Source organism: Lepus europaeus, chromosome 10, assembly GCF_033115175.1.
Source record: "Lepus europaeus isolate LE1 chromosome 10, mLepTim1.pri, whole genome shotgun sequence".
Classification (NCBI taxonomy): Eukaryota; Metazoa; Chordata; class Mammalia; order Lagomorpha; family Leporidae; genus Lepus; species Lepus europaeus.
In genome coordinates this window covers 103,616,845-103,633,831 of record NC_084836.1, presented here as the reverse complement: position 1 = coordinate 103,633,831, position 16,987 = coordinate 103,616,845, and the positions used below count along the sequence as shown (strand labels likewise).

Here is a 16,987-nt window from a genome sequence, read left to right as displayed (position 1 = left end):
CACTCATCCCCAGTGGGAGAAGCAATCACTCAGAGATTTTACAAAGATTTTCCACCTCGACAGCCACAAGAGAAAGAAAGGTTTATCGGGAAGCGTCTCAGTTCCCTGAGAAGTCTTAAGTGGCGACATCAAACCGCACACATTGTCCGCCGCGGCAACCCTGCACTCCCTCCGCCCCGCCCTGCCCTGCCCCCGGGACTCGGCTCCCCACCCCCACTCAGCAGGCCCTATGCTCCAGATCCAGCTGCTCCCCACCGCGGCTCTCTCTCTGGTCTGTGGCCGTCTCACTTGCCCATGCCTGCGCGGGAGCCCATCTTGCCTCACCAGGCCACACCCGCAGCTTGCCCGGGGGTCGCCTGGCATCCGGCCTTGCCCTCCCGTCCATCCGGCCCCAGCCAGAAGTCTCGTCCGGTCCCCAGCACAGGGGCCTCATTGCCCTCATCCTCAGCACTCCAGATAAAGTCCCAGCGCCTGGCCCGGTGTCCCCGAGCTGCAGGATCTGGGCCCACCTGTGTGCCCCTTGCTCCCCGCGGACTGCAGCACGCGTGGCCAACTCCTGCCAGGCTGCAGCGCCCCTGCTCCGTGCCTCTGTGCTTTCTCGTGGCACAGGTGGTTCCCCGGCCTGCAGTGAAGCCAACAGCTTGTGCTTGTTGGTGTCTGGTAGGGGCGGGGCTCTCGGGGAGGGGGCTGCTGCAGACTTCATGACGCAGGTACCACTAGCAGCCTGTTTACACACGCACGAAGACAGAGGCAGAGACCTGAATGAACCCGGCAGAGCTCACATGGTTGGTGTGTACACAGAAATCCACGAACGGGGCGCCTCGGTCACCCCTACCCTCCGCCCCACAGTGCAGCAGCCAAAGTGGGGTCAGAAGGCACAGCCGCGCTTGCCCCACGTGCCTTCTCCTCCCCGGGCGTGTGGGAGTGGCCTGGCTCAGTGACACCAAGAGAGCCCAGCCAAAGCCTCTCCCCAATGGGCAAATGGCACGGCCACTCTAAGTGCACAAAGTACACTAATGGGACAGCAACGACGCAGCCACCGACTTTGAAGAAGCGCAAATGCTGCGGCCGGGCACCAGGGACTGGGAGCCGCACCAGCTCATCTGTTCAGCCTTGATTGCCCACTGCATCACCCCCACCCCCGCAGGCCTGCTGCAGTCACCATAAATTAGTGGGGATTTATCATCCCTGCCACGTTTATTCCCCTAAAAAAGCTGCCATTTACCGAGCACCGACCAAGAGCCTCGCTCTCCCCCGGGCTCTCAACCACCCTCTCTGGTTTCCTCACAGTTCCTCCGTGCATTCATCCCTTCAGAAAACACCGAACACCTACTGAGTGCCACGCAACAGACGCAGGAGTCCTTTTTTTTAGACAACTACAGGGGTGCGAGCTAATTAAGCAGCGACATACAGGGGAAGGAGCCCAGGCTGCAAAAAGCCAGAGGAAGGGTTCTGAGCAGAGGGAACAGCAGGCACGGGAGACCTGGGATGGGGAAGACTCCTGTGCCTGGGGTGAAACGGCCCGGGGCAGGTCCGTGGCCACAGCTGGGGAGGCAGGGGGCCGTGGTAAGGAGTCTGCATTTTATTCTAAACGCAGAAGAAAGACTGGCATGGTCAGACCCGTGCATTACAAAGATCACTCTGGCTGCCGCTCAGGAAGGAGGCTTGAGAACACAGATTACGGATGTAATTACGCAAACGACCTGGCAGGTGCTGGTCCAGTAAGTGTCAGCCCTCTTTGGCTTCCCTGCCAGCCCCTGCCCAAGGCTGAGAATATCCTCTGTGACTCCTGTTTCCTCTCCCAGTCTCTACACTGTCAGAACCGAGCTCTCCTGTGAACAGGGGATCCGTGGCCCAGGCCGAGGACACCACTTGCCCAGTGTCACTCAGTGCAGCTGCAGCAGCGGCGAGATGTTCCTGCCTTGACCTGGACCTTGGGTCAATCTAAAGGTCAAGAGGAAGGGGAGGCAGCAAGTGTTTAGAACCGAACGCTGGGTTCTCCTCCACCCTGTGCTGACCGCAGCATGGATGCACTCAGAGGGCCAGGTTCTCGGTCCGCCGTGGGCTCAGGGGAAGTGGGGAGGAGAAGGGTTAGGCTCACCTCTAAGTGTGCTCTATCCTACAGCCCCGAGCCAGGTAAGGGCAGGCCACAGCTGTGAGAGAGCATTCCCATGGAGACTGGGTACCTGCTAGGATGTTAGCTGAGCCTACCGACATCCCCAGGAAGCCAGCAAGGCCTCGGTCCTCGTGTTACCCATCTGGAGCCCACGGCAGTCAGTGTTGTGTGATGTGCTCAGGGGGTGGAGAGAAAATGACAGAGCTCTCATTAGAATCACAGCATGCAGCTTTTCGAGGGTCTCTGAGCCCAGCACCCCACTGTACAGATGAAGACGCTGAGGTCCTCCAGGGACCGTCCCACCCTGTGCAAGCAGTGGAGCCAGGGCTGGGAGTCCGTGTGACTTCCGCTTTAAGCAGGCCAGGGCTGAGCCTGGGATTTGGAGGCAGGGGTCAAGGACAGGACAGCTCTGCCTCCCCAGGCTACGGGCCCCCAGCTCCCAGTCCTCCCACTGCTCATGGGTGTGGCAAAACCTGCCAAACCAGTTCCCGGTGCCAGGGCCAAGTGGCAGAGCCTGGAGCCGCAGGGTGCGTGGGAGGCTGCAGACACCAAATACCAGGGGCCAGGGAGGACGCAGGAAGGCTCCTGCCTGCCAGCCCCGGCCAGCGGGCACCGCCTGGGGACAGAACAAGTGTTCGTGGCTCGTTCACAGGCCTCTGCCCTCCGCTTCCACTCCTGCTCTGGACACTCGGCCTGTCGCCTGCCTCTGTCACTTGGACAGGAGACCCAGGCACCAGGGAAAGGCTGCAAAGGGACGGAGAAACACTTCTCCCCTCTCAGCCACCCTCTGCCTGGCCAGGTTCACCCGCGCTCTGCCCTTTGCCCACCGAGCCAGGGCCAGAGACTGCGGAGAAGCCGGTGCCCTGCAGAGGGCGCACCCGGAAGGCCTGGGGGCCAGCAGAGCTCGGGGACCCTCGGTGTAGACCTCAGGAGAGCTGCCCTTCTTAGACTTTGGCTTTCTGGCCAGTCCCTGGCAGGGCTCGGTCAGCGCCATGGTTTCGGGGGCCGTGGGGGTCTGCCGTCATCCTGCCTCCACTCCCGCCCTCCCTGCCTCCTACCCCTCAGCGTGGGGGCCTCCGTGGGACAGGCCTGGCTGGTGTGTCTCATGCTGCCTTAGGGAAGCCTGCAGGAGACCCCAGGCCAGAGTGGGAGGGATCAGGCAAGCACACCCTATTCTCCCTAGTGCCCAAGACCCAGCCTGGAAACTGTCCCCAGGGCCTGTAAGACCCAGGAGCCAGCTGCTAGGCTCAAAGGGGCCTCGGCATCAGCCTGGGCTTCTGAGGGCCGGGCAAGTAGGAGGAGGACCAGAGGGAAGCAGGGCCTGGCCTGAGGTCGCATGGTGAGGTCACACTGAGGAGGGACCGTGGGCCATCCCTGACCCTCAGCCCAGGGCTCCCAGCACAGTAGAAGCATTCTTCCAAATTCAGAATCAGGTGCCCTCAGAGGAACCACGAGACCCCTTCCTCACTAGCCCTGGGCAACTGTCCGGGAACGGCACTGAGTCCTGCCACTTTAGGCTAAGCAGGCGCTATCTTAGTGTCCTAGGGCGGTAATAAAATGCCATAAACCAAGTGGCTTACAAGCCACAGAAGTTTGCTCCTGACACTTCTCGAGGCAGCAGCAGGCTCGGGACCTGGTGTGGCACGCTCTGTGTGCACAGACGGCACCTTCTGGCCTGTTCTTCCTGCACACAGTGGCGGGGCTGAGCAAGCCAGCAGTCTGGGGGCGCTTTTAGAAGGGCACTAGTCCCATTCATGAGGGTGCGGATGTCATGACTTAATCATCTCCCAAAGGCTCCATCTCCCAGGACCATCACTCGGGGCTCAGGATTCAGCATATGAATTTTGGGGGAATCTAACATGCAGACATCACAGGCGTTCAGCGGCTGCGTTCACCTCCATATCCCAGCACATGGGCAGTGCCCAGCACACAGTGGGAACTCGGTGCAAACGTGCTGACTAAATCAAGGCTCGCCGTGGGAGCGGCTGCAGGCAGGTTCCGTCTCCAGAGCTAGGCGCTGGGGTGAGGGGTCGGAGGCCAGGAGGCAGACACGAGGTGGGGAACTAGGAGTCTGTCTGCCTGGGTTCCAGCCAGGTCAGACTGAACAAGCAGAGAACCGTGGGCCCACAGCCTCGGGAGCCCAGGCCTACAGATGAGAGGCAGGTTGTCCCCAGCCACACAGTGTGTGGACTCCCTGGCTGCCGTGCGTCTCTGAGACCTGGTGAGGCTGTGAGACCCAGACCTGTATGGATGGAAATCAGGGTGAGTCATAACTGCCCCCCGTTTCCCTGTGAGTGCTCAGCCAAGTAGGAAGATCTGAGCCGAAATCATGGCTGGGCCACCTGGCCTCTCTTAAGATTCCCAGTGGAACTTGTAGAACTGAGTTGGTGACTGGCTTTGTACTCAGCAGGACACCTCCAGCAATAAATAGCTGGGGACGCAAGTACAACCCTACAGCGATGAGTAATAACAAGATCGCTGCCGTCACCAGCCCAGCTGGCCCCCATAACTGCCCCCAAATCAGGGCAGTCACCACGATGTTTCCAACGACACCACAGCTCCTGCACCTAGTAAGCACCGACTGTGTGCCAGAGGCAGCGCTAAGCATGTTGCCTGCGCTCTATGTGTGGGCTCTGCAGCCTCTGAAGGAACACATATCATTGTGTCCACCTTATAGATGAGAAAGCTAAGGCACAGAGAACGAAGCGGCTCATCCAACTTCACACATGGTAGGTGGCAGAGCGGGGTCTACACCTCGTTTATCCTGGGTCTGGACTTTAAGCTGTCTTTCTATTTATTTATTTGAAAGTCAGAGTTACACAGAGAGAAAAGAAGAGGCAGAGAAAGAGAGAAAGAGAGAGAGGTCTTCCATCTGCTGGTTCGCTCCCCAGTTGGCCGCAACGGCCAGAGCTGCACCAATCCAAAGCCAGGAGCCAGGAGCTTCTTCTAGGTCTCCCACGTGGGTGCAGGGGCCCAAGGACTTGGGCCATCTTCTACTGCTTTCCCAGACCATAGCAGAGAGCTGGATTGGAAGTGGAGCAGCCGGGGCTCAAACTGGCGCCCATGTGGGATGCTGGCGATGCAGGTGCAGCTTCACTCGCTGCACTACAGCACTGGCCCCACAAGCTCTTTTCTTCTGCCAGGACAGGAGAGTGTTTGTTTTTTTTTTAATAAAAATATTTTTAATGTTTATTTCTTTTCATCTATTTGGAAGACAAAGAAAGAAAAAGGGAAATCTTTCATCCACTACTTCACTTCCCAAATGCCTACAACAGCCAAGGCTGGGCCAGACTGAAGCCAGGAGCCCAGAACTCCATCCTTGTCTCCCACGTGGGGTGGTGACAGGGGCCCAAACACTTGAGCCATCATCTGCTGCCTCCCAGCATGCATCAGCAGGAAGCTGTACTGGGAGCAGGGGTGCCAGGAGTTGAACCGGCACTCCAATATGGGATGCAGGTGTCCCGAGTGGTGACGCAGCCGACTGCGCCAACAATGACCTCACAAGTCATCGTACTCAAGTGACTCCCAGGGTGGGTTTTTTGCCTAGTGATTAAAACATGGATTGGGATGCCTGCATCCCATGTCAAAGTGCCTGGGATGGAGTCCCAGCTCTGCTCCTAATCCCAGCTTCACCCTAGTACACATCTGGGGAGACAGCAGGTGACGGCTCAAGGAGTTGGGTGCCCAACACCTACAATGAGAGACCCAGGTGGAGGTCCCGGCTCCCAGCTTCCACCTGGCCCAACCCCAGCCATCGCAGGTATTTAGGGAGTAGAGCAGCAGGTGGGAGATATGAGATATTTCTCTCTCTCTCTCTCTCTCTCTCTCTCTCTCTCTCTCTCCCTCCCTCCCTCTCTCCCTCCCTCTCTCTCTGATGATTTTTTTTTTTTTTTGACAGGCAGAGTGGTTAGTGAGAGAGATAGAGAGAAAGGTCTTCCTTTTGCCATTGGTTCACCCTCCAATGGCCGCCACGGCTGGCGCGCTGCGTCCAGCGCACCGCGCTGATCCAATGGCAGGAGCCAGGTGCTTCACCTGGTCCCCCATGGGGTGCAGGGCCCAAGGATTTGGGCCATCCTCCACTGCACTCCCTGGCCACAGCAGAGAGCTGGCCTGGAAGAGGGGCAACCGGGACAGGATCGGTGCCCCGACCGGGACTAGAACCTGGTGTGCCGGCGCCGCAAGGCGGAGGATTAGCATAGTGAGCCGCAGCGCCGGCCTCTCTGATGATATTTTTAAAATGTGAATCCCCATTCACCAAAGCCTGGTGTGGCCCTGCAGTGTCACCGTCACTTCACAGACCTTGGTCGTGACAACCTGTGAGCTGGGGAGGACCGGCTGATTTTGTTGTCCCCATCTGACGAATGAGAAAACGTGGCAGCCAGGTATCCCATCTGCTGAGCACAGAACACCAGGAACACGGAGGACTTTAGAGACTGGATCCAGAGGAGGCAACTGAGCCCTGGGGGAGAAAGGGACCTGCCCGGGACATTCATGCAGACCTGTCCCACACTGCCCTCTGCCTGGTCCTTGGAAGGCAGCGCGGGCTGTTCTAGCCGGCCAAGCCTGCCTCCATTCCCCTCACCACACACACACACACACACACACACACACCCGGCTTTGCGTCCAGGGCCGGCTTCAGCTGGCCACTGGAGTCAGCGACTCCCCTGGATCTGGATCTTAGCGTCCCCATGGACCAAAAGGGATAACCTAACCTTGGCCATAGACCGCAGAGTAAGTCCTAGAGGCCCACTCGGCTTCTGCAAGCCAACACAGGGATCTCAGTGCCCTGACTCCCCGGCTGGCGGTAAAGAAGTCACCGGCGCTTTGGCTTCTTGAGCAAGACCACTCAGGACACAGCCCTGAGCTCCTGTTCAACCGAGACCATACTTGGCCAGGTTTGCCCTGTGCTCCAGACCAAAGGCACCCTCACTGAAGCCAGATGGGAGCCTCCAGGATAGATCTGAGAGAGGAAGGGACCTGCTCGCGTTCACGCACAAGAAGATGAGTGGCAGGGCCGGCACTTGAGCCGATGCTCTGGCATCACCAGCACCCTTCTTGGGCCCTGTCTGCAGCATCAGATCAGCACGACCTAAGGGCCCACCTCCAGTCTGCCTCCTCCAGGAAGCCTTCCCTGATACCCGGCTGCCTCTCTTCTCTCTGATCTCGATCTCTACCCACCCTTCCCCCATAATGCTTTAGTCCCGGTGACTCTCCAGCCATGGGTGGGGAGCTCCCTGCAGCACGGCTGGACCGGGGCACCTTTCTTCCTTTGTGCTCAAGCGGTTGAAGGATTGGCAGAGCCTCAGGCTTTGGTTCCTGCCTCCACCAATGCTGAGGCAGAGTCCGAGATCTTTCTGTGCCACAGTCTCCTTCTCTGTTGACTAGGGGTAATACCATTAGCTACCTCTTAGAGCGAGGACTAACGGAAGTTAAGAAACACAGACACAAATCACTTACACTCATGCCTGCCATGGAGCAGGGACTCATAGTGTTGCCGACTGCCTCGACCCCGTGATCGCGCCACGGCCAGGACAGCAACACCAGGGGCTGCCGCAGACCGAGGAGGGCTGTTTGGGGCAGTGAGGCAGGCACTGGCCCTGTGTGGGAGGTAGGCCACTGGGCTGGAGTCCAGCTGCAGCAGGCTCATCGTGGAACTGGAGCCCAGTTGCAGTGGGCTCACCGTGGGACTGGAGTCCAGCGGCAGCGGGCTCACCGTGGGACCGGAGTCCAGCGGCAGCGGGCTCACCGTGGGACCGGAGTCCAGCGGCAGCGGGCTCACCGTGGGACCGGAGTCCAGCTGCAGCGGGCTCACCGTGGGACCGGAGTCCAGCGGCAGCGGGCTCACCCTGGGACCGGAGTCCAGCGGCAGCGGGCTCACCGTGGGACCGGAGTCCAGCTGCAGCGGGCTCACCGTGGGACCGGTGTCCAGCGGCAGCGGGCTCACCCTGGGACCGGTGTCCAGCGGCAGCGGGCTCACCCTGGGACCGGAGTCCAGCGGCAGCGGGCTCACCCTGGGACCGGAGTCCAGCGGCAGCGGGCTCACCCTGGGACCGGAGTCCAGCGGCAGCGGGCTCACCGTGGGACCGGCACAGAGGCAGGCAGTTGGGGGCCTGGTGTTGAAGAATGGGCTGAGATGGGCTTGCCCTGGGTGAGGGCAGTGGGCAATCCTCTCATTCCTCTCCTGCTTCAAAGTAATCAGTGACCCCTCGTGCCCTGCTGAGTCAAAGCCAGCTCCTGCGTCAGCGCAGGGCTCAAGGGCCTGCAGACCCAGCCTGCGGACACCCCCCCTGCTCCCACTTGCCCTTTCTTGCAGCCATGCTTCACAGCCTCTCCAGGAGTCCGCAGTCACCCTCCTGGGCAGCCCCGCCCTGCTCTCCCCAGGCCTGGTCAGGACCCCTTTGGGCAACAGCAGCCTGAGTGCACCTCCCCACCAGTACCCATCACACCATACTGCCAGCGCTCGTGACTTCAAGCGCGTCTCCCCTAGACTGCTGGAGGGCAGAGCTGGGCCTCATCCCACTCCTGTCGGTCTCACCGCACGCCCAGTGGCGGCACAATTACAGAAAGGGTGCTTGGCCAAGCTCTACACAATCAATCACGGGTGGATGAGACAGCATAAAAGTCTATTCCAACTCTTAACGCTCTAATTCAACTGCCCTCTGTGAGTCACTTAACCTTTCCAGGCCTCTGTCTCCTTATCTGTTAAATGGGAATCATTATTCTTGCCTCTTCCTCAAGGCTGCCGTGAGGCTCAGACAAGCTCAATCAGATTCTCTGCTCATTAATGCATTGATTCGCCTTTTAAGCACCTACCATGTGCAAGGCATGCTCTAATAGGATCCCACTTATTCCTTTTTTTTATTGGAATACAATTCACATGCCATAAAATTGCCCACTTAAAAACACAGAACTCAGCGGCTTTTAGTATATCGACAGAGTTGGGTAACCATCCCCACCGATGCCAGAATCCCAGTTATTCTTAGCAAGTGCTGAGCTGCAGCCCCCTTGGGAACCTAGGACCCGGGGTCTGGGTGGGTCAGATGGCCTTTTTTTCGGGGGAGGCCCAGAATGTTCTTGGGTCCACTTCTCAGGGGCAGAAATGGAGTACAGGGAAGCACTCAGGACGCGGTGCGCTCCACTCCATGAGACAAAGTCACAGGCGTTCCTGGAGAAAGGACCAAGTCCACCGGCCCAGCCCCAGCCTTTGCCAAGCCCCCCCCCAAAAGCAGATCTGGCGGGTCCTGGCCTCAGTTTCCCCATCCACTCCCTGGACAGGTTCCAATACGTCACAGAGCCCCCCACCCCAAACAGACGGCTGATGAGAAGAGAAAGGCTAGCCTGCTGCCTCAGCTAGACCAGCAGGAGTCATCGGGCTGGATTCGGAGAGCCCTCAAGCCCAGCGCTGGTGAGGGAGGCTGTACTGCGCAGGCCTCGGGGAGTCTGGATCACGGGGTGGGGGGGCCTGGAGCTCAGGGGGACCAGGAGGACAGCCTAGGGTGGGGGTCCCACAGCTGTTAGCACTGGGCAGCAGAAACGAAGATCAGAATTCCCGGATACTGGCTTCTGCCCCGCCACCTGCCAGCCGGATGACCTTACAGAAGTCACTTACCATCTCTGAACCTCAACAGTCCCACTCGCACGTGGAGAGAAGCAGACACCTTTCCTGCCTTACCTCTCAGGGATCTGGGGAATCAGCTGAGATGAGGAATGGACAAGCTCTCTGTGGGAAAAATGAAGTGCTGACTCAAGAGGACGTGGACTCCAGGCTTGGTGTGAGTCAGGTGATAGGGCCGTGGGGTCGGAGAAGCCCCTCCCTGAGAGAATGCTCCTGCTCTTCTCTGCCTCTGCCCCCTTACAGAAATGCTGGAGTCCCACCAAGAAATCCAGGGACACCAGAGACAACAGGGAGTCCAGAAGGAAAGCTGAACAGCCGGCCTTACCTGGGTGACATTCCTGGGGCCCCTCAGGCTCCCAGGCACCACCAACTGAGGGGACATGATCTGTTACCACGAGGGGGAGAGGCTGGGGGCAGCCAGTGTAACTTGAGTCAGCATCTCACAGCCATTGCTCCAGTAGGAAGAATCCACCGGTGAGGCCAGGAGGGGGGAGTCGCTTTCCACCCCTCCTCTGGGAGATAATGACACAGCCACCTTGGGTGTGACAATGGTGCTCACATCACTGTCCTCCTCTGAACCTCAGCTTACTCATCAGTAAAACGGGGTGACAAAGCCCCCATCTGCTGTGAGTCCAGCTCAGTAATTGCTGTCATTCTTCTATCCTGTGACTCAGTGGGCACTGATGCTGGCATCACACTCACCCCACATTAGGAACAGAGCCAGTCTTCTGGGGGACTATCCACCTTCTGACGGAGTGGAGGTAAGTAGAGGATGGAACAGGAGAAAGGAGCCTGAGGCCCGGGCTTCAGCTGCTGCCCGGGGAGGAGATGGGGAACCCTCTCTCACCAAGGCTGCTAGAAACCACCCGGCTCCTGCAACCCCGTGCTGTCGGGAGGAAGGGCTGCTCCCTGCCCAACGGACCAAAGGGCAGCACTGCTCCTTCCGCTGATCACCAGAAGGCGGGGAATGAGGTGCCCAGCGTGCCTCTCCACCATACAGATGGGGCCTGCCCTCCTCACATCTGGGGGAAAAAGCAAGGACTGGGCTCCTGTGTTCTGCAGAGAACAGCATGGAAGGCTGAGGTCCCTCTGTGGGGCCTGAGAGCACGGCCAGCCATTGGCCCCACAACCCCCAGACTTAACTACCCCTCCCTGAAACCAATGTCCTCACTCTAGCCCCCTTCGACCTAGACCAAACGTCCCTGCCCCATCGCTCTCCTTTGAACTTCAGCTGCGCTCCACCTGTCCCTTTCAATGGCAATTTGCATGCTGCCTGTGTCACAGTGGCACCTGCATGCCTTTCTCCCCTCCAGGGCACAGGGGAGACAGCGGACATTTCCAGCCTGGGGTAACTCACGTGTCCTCCCCGGGCTTCAGTGTGCTGAGGAGAACCCAGGACTCCGTAGAGCTGCTGCAACTGAACGCGACACCGCACAGAAAGCGTTCGGCACTGAGCCTGGCACAAAGCAACGTGACTTGCTGCTGCTGGCGACCTTGGTTAGGTTCCTAGGTGACTCCTGCCAGGGCCATGCTCTGGCTGGCTGCATTTGTATGAGCCAGACCCGTGCACAACCTAAGGAAGACCTTTCCGGCACGCAGAGCAGTGCAACGCGGGCCTGTGCTGCCCCCGAGGGTGGAGAGCTCCACGTGACAGAGAGGCACACACGTGGATCCAGGGAGCCATTTGGCCCATGGAACGGAGGCAGGAGACAATGAGGTCACGGCATGGGCTCTGAAGCCATGGGCTGGAGCCCCAGCTCCTCCTCTTACTCGGTGTGCAGCCTTAATGTAGTTGTGCCTTGGTTCCCTGACCTATAAAATGGGAATACAAATAGCAATAACAGTGTCTACCCAGAGGACCTCATGAAGATTAAGCGAAATAATACAAGTACGGCGATGGAATGTGCCCAGCCTGGGGAGAGGAATTCAGCAAACACAGGCTATCACCACCATCGCTGGTGTTTGCATTCCCCTCCCTGAAGAGGGGCTTCGTGGTCCCTCGCAGGCCAACAAGCTGGTCATGTTCCTATAAGCCAGGACTCCATAAACTAGCGTGTTCTTGCAGCCTGTCACTCCCCCTACATCCGGTGGTGTCCCTGCCCACGTTGAGTGAGCATCTGACCTGACCTGGCCCTGGCCACTCAGAACCTCTCTTTCCTCCCAGAAGCAGTGACTGAGCCTATCAGCGTCCTGCCTTGGACTGCCACGTAGGGATTAGAAGAAAAATCGTCTCTTCTCTCTGTCTGGGTTGCTAAGCGAGGGCAGTGGACAACTCAAAGGGGAGAGCCAGCAGCGGTGTGGCAGACAGAAGAGGAAGCCGTCTCCCCATCCTGCCATCGGACGAGCCGCTGCAGGATAACCAAGATCAGGTCTGCGCTGGCCACGGGCAAGGCCAGGTGCACGCCAGTGTCGGAGCGGCTCCTGTGCACGCAGGCGCAGTCCCTAACCTCCAGGTTGCCATGGCATTTACAAAGCTCATTCTCAGAGTCGTCCCGACCCAGTGCTCTTTAGGTGCTGTTTCCTGGAGCCCTGAGGATGTCACAGGTCTCTGCAGAAGCACCAAGGAGCAGAGCGCGACAGGCTGCACAACACTCGTGATAGGCTGGCCCCACGGAGGACGACCAGTTCTGCTGCAAAGGCTGACATGAGACGCTGCGGGCCACAGGGATGTGGAAAACCCTGCTCTAGCTGACCCTGGCAGCATGGGCTGACCCAGCCTTCCGTGTTCTACAGAAGGCGACGAGTAACGAGGACCTGAATGTGGGGCTCTGGACTCGCAGGCCGCGTGGCTTCCCCGCAGCAGGCTGCCCGTAAAAATCCATTCTCTCTCACATTTCCTGGCTCCCTCAGTGCATGGATGGTGGTTAATACTCAAAGTCTCATCTTTCCCGGCTCTGATCCCTACGGCATCGGCATCGCCTGCCTTGGAGCCTCGCTCCCTGGAGGGCTTCGGGACGCCCGAGGAACGTGGGAGAAACGGAGGAACTGCTGTCTGGCTCCGGTGCGCTTCCCCTCACCGGGCCCCTCCTCTCCCCGGCACGCATACCCCGAATTCCCCTTCTCCCTGCACACTTGCCCAAATGTCAGGGAACAGCTGGGCAGGCCCCCTCCTGGGAACTCCTAATCCACCTCCTCTGCCCTGGCTGCTCCGTGGCTCTGGACAGAGGACTCCTTGTTCCCAGTGCTTCCTGTCCCGAGATCTCCGTGGGGCCCACGTGCTGGCAGGAAGGCGCCAAATCACTCCTCTCAACTGCCCCACCATTCCTGGGAGCAACACACCCCTCGCTCTGGCCCCCATTCATTCTACCTGGCCCCGCTGGGCTCAGCCCCACTCCACTGCCCTTTGTCCCTCCTCCCAACACACACACTCACACTCATACACACACAGCCCAGAATCACACTCACACACACATATAAACACACACACACTCACACACATACACACATACTCACACACATATATACCCACACACTCATACACACACACTCACCCCAGAATCACATTCACATACATACACACACATACACTCACATACACACACACACACCCCAGAATCACACACACACACACACACACCCCAGAGTTCCCCAGGAGTACAACGTCACATCAAACTGACACTGAAAACCAGAGGACTTCAGAACAAAGACATCATACCCTGGCACTTGTGCCTTACTAATTAAACCCAATGACACTTGCATGTTGCGTGGTGGTTTCTCAATCAATATTACTGCGCTGGCTTGGTTCCCACTCTCTGCCCTTATCCTGCCAGTGTCGCAGCACCTCCGAGTCACAAAGAGGCTTTGACGGGTCCTGGGCTGGCAGGGTCTCTGGTACTGTCTGGGGGCTTCTGGGAGCTGAGAATTTGCCAAAAAAAAAAAGGGGGGGGTGTTTCTCCAGCCCTACCCCAGCTTCTCCTGGGGCTGTAACCCCTGTAGCTGTCGTGTACACTGAAATCTTATAGGATTCATTTGAAAGGGGAATTTCCCTGCTGAAAATTTTGAAAACAATTCATTTGGCCACCTTCCCCCACCCCTGCCCCACAAGGTTGCTAAGACCCTGAGGACACAGAAAGGAAGGTCACACAGGTTAGGATTCACACACCCTCTCCTGAATCTAGTCCACAGCCTAGGAGTGGTTAAACACAACAAACAAACAAGTCAAGGGCCCCAGGGCCAACAGATTGGGCTTCCTGGCCCAACGCCCACGTCACCAGCCATGGCTAAGCACGAAAAGGAAAGCATGTGTGTAGCAGAGTGCTTATCTAGTATGTATTTCAGCCCCTACCTCAGAACAAACCAAACCAGGGAGAGTCCTTTCTCAGTCCCCCAAGAAACCTGTGGGCTGGACACCGTGCCAGCTCCCCAGCAGTGAGCGCCTGAGGGCCTGGAAGTGGCAAGGCGGGGCCTGTGGAACACTCACCTCTCCTCCGTGCACAGCTCCCCGGGGTTAGGCGGCTGCGGGCAGGCGGGCAGGCAGGCACCTGGAAGAAGGAAACCCTGTTAGCTTCTCAGAGCGCCAGTTCGCGGACCCAGCATGTGCTGGAAGTCGAGAGCTTGGCATGTATTTGAAACTTAGGGAAGTTGCTGAACCTGTTAAACAGAAAGGCGTGTGACTGAGCCCCGAGAGCAAAGAGGAAAGTAACAAACAAGAAGCCAAAGCAGGGCCTGGGAGGCCACACTGAGGATTAGGTCTTCATGCCAAGAGCAGAGGGAAACCATGGATTTGAAGGGTAGAAAATGCACTGGAAAGGGGACAAAGTGGCTCTAGAAGTGGCGGTCAGGAGGTTGTGATGGTCCAGGGGAGATAGAACAAGGGCCTAGAGCAGGCTGGTCAGAGAAAAAAAGGAAATGGTAATAGGTGGTGGTGGTAGGATGTGTGTGTGTGTGTGTGTGTGTTGTGCGCTCACATTGTGGTACAGCCTACTAAGCTATTGCTTGGGATGTCAGCATTCCATGTCGAGTCCTGATTCAATCTAGGTTCCTCTGCTTGTGACCCAACTTCCTGCTTATGCACCTGAGAAGATGGTCCAAGTGCTTGGGAGACCAGCATGGAGTTCCTGGCTCCTGGCTTCATCCTGACACAGGCCTACCTAGCTGTTGCAATCATTTGAGGAGTAAGCCAGCGAAGGGAAGATTTTCTCTATCTCTTCTTTTACCACCCCTTCTTTTTTTTTCAGTTTTTTTTTTTTTTTAAGGTTTGTTTATTTGAAAGGCAGAGAGTTACAGAGAGGCAGAGGCAGAGAGAGAGAGAGAGAGAGAGAGAGAGAGATCTTCCATCTGCTGGTCCACTCCCCAGATGGCTGCAACAGCTAGAGCTAGACTGATCCAAAGCCAAGAGCCAGGAGCTTCTTCCAGATCTCCCAGGTGGGCGCAGAGGCCCAAGCACTTGGACCGTCTTCTGCTGCTTTCCCAGGCCATCAGCAGGGAGCTGGAACAGAAGAGGAGCAGCCAGGACTCAAACTGGCACCCACATGGGATGCCGGCACTGCAGGCGGCAGCCTTGCCCGCTATGCCACAGAACCAGCCCCCAAGATTCTCTCTCTTCTCCCTCCAAGCCCTGTTGCTCTGCCTTTGAAATAAATAAATCTTTAAAAAAAAGAAAAAAAAAAGGAGGGGGTGGGGGACTGGGTATAGCACTTGCTGGTGGCTGGAGTGTAGACAGGTAGACAGGTGAAGACAGCAGAGTCCCCACTCTCAGTGGCTTCCTTCCAAGTCAGTACAGTGGTCTTCTAGCACCCATGGAACAACACTCCCACTGATCTCTGAACCAGGCCTATCCCTGCCTCAGTCTACCCATCTGTGAAATAAATATGGCTAGACTCAGGATCTTTTTAGCTTTAGTATTCTGTTCTAGTATAATTCACTCACCGAATATTTCAGCCCCTTTCGATATCATTTGAGCCCTGACTGCAGGCCCAGCTTAGGATGCAGTGGACAGGACAGCTGGAGGGGAGGCCTTGGGGTCTCTGGACTCGCACACGTGCAACAGCCCATCCGCGGGTGGCAGGTGGGAGGTGGTGTCACCAACGCCCAAAGAACAGAGAATCAGGGGACCAGGAAGCAGGTACAGTGGATGAAGGGCTTCAACCCCGGAGTCACCTACACCTGGATTTTGGCTCCACCACTATAAAGCTATCAGGCCTGGGACAAGGCCCTTGGCTTCCTAATTGGGAAGCAGAAGGGTCTGCCCCCAGTGCCCAGCACACAGCCTTCACCTGCAGGGGAAAACTGGGACCCAGATGGGGAGATGGCTCCCAGGAGACGGCACAGTGACCGACTGGCAGAGCCGAGACCCCTGGGCTGGCAGGCGGACCCTGGAGCCCGGGTGCTTGACCACTCAGTTATGTGTACTCCATTTTGGTCTCTGAGGCTAAAAAGTTATAAGAAACTTGCCCAAGTTCACAGAATTAATGGTAGAAGAGGGATTGGAACCTACTACTCCTTAAAAGAAAAGCCCGTGGTCTCCGCATGGATTTCCAGGAAGCATATGTGTGCAAAGAGGTTTCAGATCTCAGGGCCCTTTAAACCCAGAATGGGGACAAATGCAAATCAGGACTGTGTGTGTGTGTGTGTGCAGCCACCTTAAGAGGAAACCAGTAGGAGCTGGAGAAACAAAGCCTCTTTCTCAGAAGCCCCCTCCAGGGACCCAGCAGGAGGAGAGGGGCTGCAGGCGGGGCTGTCCATCCTGCCCGAGTGGAGCGGGGAGGAGGGCTGGATCAGCAGCTCTCGCGTGCACGTTCCCAACTCCAGGGTGAGACGGCTGTACTAGCAGTGCGAAGTCCCTTTCCGTTACAGGAGACTAATAATAACCATTCCTCACAAGCTGCAGATTCCTGGCGAGGCCCAATCCTCCAACCCCAGACGGTGGCCTCTCAACGCGGGCCAGTGTTACCACAACGGTGCTGGGAAGTCCTGCACCAGGTCCCGGCCCTGCCTGTGGAGCAGGACTCCTCTTTGCCTGATCTCTTGCAGAAGGGAAGGTCGGAGGAGCCACTCCAACAGCAAACAAACCCCAGGCATTTTACGCAAACATCTCCTGGGTCCTCATCCCAACTCCCACCCTCACAGTCTTCCAAAGTCTCCTTTCCCTCTGACTCACATTGCACGCAGACAAATGGAATAGCTGAAATCCAGGCTGACAGACACAACAGCAGTAGACCCTACAACTAATAGCAGTGGCAGTCACCGCCTTGACTAACACGCAGCTGCTCAGGGTCGCCCGGCCTGCACACACTGCTTCCCTGAGCAGACAAAGG

At 57.7% G+C, this 16,987-nt stretch overlaps 1 protein-coding gene across 8 annotated transcripts in view; it reads right to left on the bottom strand.

The window, feature by feature from the left end:
• The window catches only part of EPB41L1 (erythrocyte membrane protein band 4.1 like 1), a 133,154-nt gene that overhangs the window by 93,327 nt on the left and 22,840 nt on the right, over positions 1-16,987 (bottom strand). For all 8 annotated transcript variants that reach the window (XM_062204134.1, XM_062204141.1, XM_062204132.1 and 5 more), the window contains one exon: positions 14,152-14,212. The gene's annotated coding sequence lies outside the window, so the exon portion shown is untranslated. The remainder of the gene's footprint in view (positions 1-14,151; positions 14,213-16,987) is intronic.